The sequence below is a fragment of the Triticum urartu genome, chromosome 2 (assembly GCF_003073215.2).
Source record: "Triticum urartu cultivar G1812 chromosome 2, Tu2.1, whole genome shotgun sequence".
Lineage (NCBI taxonomy): Eukaryota > Viridiplantae > Streptophyta > Magnoliopsida > Poales > Poaceae > Triticum > Triticum urartu.
Window position 1 is genome coordinate 38570891 of NC_053023.1, and position 3751 is coordinate 38574641.

Consider the following 3751-nt stretch of genomic DNA (forward strand, 5'->3'; position numbering starts at 1 on the left):
CCGGCGCCGTCACCCCCTTCAAGAAAGGCAAGCCTCGTGCCTCGCACAAGACCGTTGTCGCGGCCAAGCCAAAGAAGCCGCTGACGCCCGCATAACGGGCAAGGGAGTCGGCCAAGAGGAAGCACCGGAGGCACGCCGCAGACGCGAGGGATGAGGCCGCCGCGCAGGCCGCCGTCGCCGCGCAGCAGGAGGTCACCAACGCCCGCGTCGCTGCGGCAACGAGGGAGGCGCTCTACATGCTAGGGTTAAACCCTGGCAGCACAACCTCGTCAACGCCGCCGTCGCCGCGCCCAGCACCGGCTCATCGCCGTTTCCTTGGATGGTGCTGCCTGACTCGCCCCACGCATCGGCTTGCAACCCGATGCCCGGCTTCCATGTGTACCCACTGGCCTCCCGCCTCTCCGGGGAGTGCTCGCCCGACGTGAGCGTGGTCGCGCCTTCCACGCCCGCGCCCGCGCCCATCGACCTCAACGCCACCCCGGTGGACGGTGGCTCGTCATGCGGCGGCGCGAGGAAACGCGCGTGGCAGACGCCGGCCGGCGTGCTCCCGGACGCCCGCAACCTGTTCAAGGGAATGCCGTCCGCCGTCGACGAGGGCTACATGCAGAACCTCATCTTCGAGAGCGGTGCGTCAGCCGCTGGCTACGATCCCGATGAGACACAAAGCCAGGACGGCCGCGGGGTGTTCACGCCGGCCGCGGGGCGTTCACGCCGGCCGCTGGCTATAATCCCGATCAAGCGGCCTTCATGCGTGATTAGGTCGGCATCGACCTGGATGGCTTCCCACTCGACCACGAGTTTCCAGACGACTACGGGCTAGAGGAAGAGGACGAGTGCGACATCGAAGTGGAGCCTTTGTTCGAGGACGAGCTCGCCAACCAAGCCGACGGTCCTAAGCCGAAGCGCAAGATCAAGCGCACGAAGGCATACACGGCTGCCGAGGACAAGCTTCTTTGTGAGTGTTGGCAAGACATTGGACAAGACCCCAAGACGGGCGCCGAACAAAAGCATTCAACCTTTTGGATTCGTGTCCACCATGAGTTTCATGAGCGCAAGAAGTTTTCGCCTTACCAACTTGTGAGCACGCGCGGGTCAGTGTCCATTTCCAAGCGATGGAGGGTGATCCAACAAGAGTGCAACAAGTTTTGCGCCACTCTTGAGAGCGTCAAGGCCCGCCCCGTGAGCGGCATTGGCATGCAAGACATGGTATGCTAGCAAGCCGCCCTATTTTGTGTCATCAAGTTTATGCTTGCGTGTTCATTTGCATATCATTTGCCCATATGCTTGCATGGAAACATTTTTGTAGGCATTTCAAGCTTTGGAGGCATTCAAGGTTCAACACAATGGCAAGTGCTTCAACCTCTCCCATTGCTTTCGGGTCATCAAGGACAAGGAGAAGTTCAAGGCGCAATATGCCGCCCTCAAGTCGCGTGGGGGAAAGAAAGCCATGGAGGAGGTTGGGGAGGGCGAGCCGGCACGGCCGCGGGGGAAGACCAACTCCAAGAAGGAGGACAAGCGGGATGCGGCATCCAACGCCTTGATCGCAAGCGTGGAGGGCATGATGAACAAGAAGGACTCAAGGGAGGAGGAGCGTCGGCGTTTCAAGGAGGAGGCTTGAGATGGACGCGGAGAAGCAAGCCAAGATGTTCGAGCTGGAGGCGGAGAAGCAAGCCAAGATGCTACAGATCGAGGCCGCCCACGCCAAGACCAAAGCGAAAGAAGTGGCTCTCGCGAGCATGATGACTGGGGTGGAGATCATGAAGGTGGATCTCAACACCGTGTCGCCAAAGAAGAGGCCGTGGTTCGAGAAGATGCAGGCCGACATGCTCAAGTTCGACGACGAGTGATCTATGGCGGCGAGCGCCATCTTTTTTGTATGCCGGCAGGTGTGCTGGCATGACCACGGGGGCCGTGATGGCGTGGTCGAACTCAAGTCCCACCCTTTTTTTGTGTGCTAGCATGTGTGCCGGCCGGCTAGCGAGTGCGCCAGCATGAACTGTGGTGATATTTTCTGAAGCCGGCAGTGTATGCCGGCGCTGACAAGATCGGCCGCTGGCCTCTTTTTTAAAAGTTGAGTGCGGGCATGAAATGGGTCGGCACGTTGGGTGCACTGCCAACCCAAATGCAAAACTGGGCGGACGCCGGGCGGGCGGCCGACCCAAACGGACAAATGCGCCATCCGTTTGGGTCGGCCCGTTTGAGTTGCTCTAATTGGTTTGCTGCCAAAAATTGGCATGCCAATGTTTGGCATTGTGCCAAATATTGGCAACTATTTGATTGGCTACAAGTTGTTTTGTCTATCTCACATAAAGTCGTCAATAGTTGGCAAGTCTTGTATTGCCAATAGTTGGCAATGCCAAATATTGGTAGCAAACCAAATATTGATATCCCGCCAGATAGGAGTGTGCAATGGATTTGTCATCCCAAGGTCATTGGAGGGTGACCAGCCATATCTGGAGCCCAAGTAAGGAGAGCCCTGGGTTGTGTCGGTGGCGTGAAGCTTTGGTAGGTGTTGAAGGAGGAGGCATAGGTTCATATGCTTCAGAGAAGTGAACCCAAGACCTCCATGAGAGAAGGGGCCGCACACCAGGTCCCAAGCAACTTTGCATTGGCCACCTGTGACCGATTCTTGCCCAGCCCAGAAAAAAAGCTCCACACCGTTTGTCAACGAGAGCTTCTGTAGCAAGCAAGCTGGATGCTTGGTTGAAGGGCCAAACTGTAGATGCCTTGGGTTTCTGAATCTTGCCGTGTTTCTGAATCTTCTCTAGTACTAGTATACATAGTTTGTTATTCACCAGGTCTGTACCGTAGCACCTCTGTTATTCAGTGACAGCGACGAGTAAATTCACCAAAATCAAAGATGACAGCAGCAGCAGCCACGCGCACTCCGCCAAGACGCCCCAGTAATCGACAGAAGAAGATGGAGTGATGCTCATCCTGCAAGAATTCATGTAGACAAGTGTGTTCAGGAGCTGCCTGGGACGACTTCAGACATTGCTTGTGATATGCTTCCTCAAAGCCTTGAACGTATGTATACCCTGGCAGATGAAAAATATCAAGTTAAAATTCCTTTCTTCCTAATTTTGGTTGTTATCAGGTTGAAGCTGCCATTTTTTCCATAGCTTTCATAACATTGTTAGTAGTCCTTCTTTGTCCTTTACCTCTAGATAGAGGCCGTTCTCATCGTGCAGCTACCATCATGCACCCAACTGGAAGTGCCAAAATGAGTTTGCAGTGGTGACACTATCTTGTTGAAACGCGTCGCCGGTGGCCTTGAGTTATGAGGACCGTTCTCCGGCCGCCTGACAATGCCGACATGTGAAGCACTGCGCTGTTATTCCACCCCAACTCTATTACTCCACTCCTGCACACAAAAGTGTTTGAGGATATATGCACGTGATGAGGGAAGAAGGATCTCTTTTAATCTGTCAAGTACCTTCCTTCTAATCTGTTTCTAATCTGACAGTAGTACTGACGTTACCTTTACTTGCAGAATGAGCGAAGCACCTGGTATCTGGATCAGATGCCTTCGCTGCCTCTATCCGTCCAAAAGCTTATCCAAGTGAAGAGAATTGTAAGAAGTAGAACACACGGCTTGTTATCAGCAGGAGAGACGGATGGTATTTGCATGAGATGTTAATAATGGGCTCTCGATTATGTCTAGTCTAATCGACATGATCTTATCCTTGGTAGAGCTACTATTTTCTCATGTCCATGGCATGTACCGATCGACCTCTACAAGGGAGTCTTC

General features: G+C 54.3%; 1 pseudogene; it reads left to right on the plus strand.

The window, feature by feature from the left end:
* Positions 1-361: 361 nt before the first annotated feature.
* Positions 362-1618, plus strand: LOC125534900 (annotated as a pseudogene).
* Positions 1619-3751: the final 2133 nt, after the last annotated feature.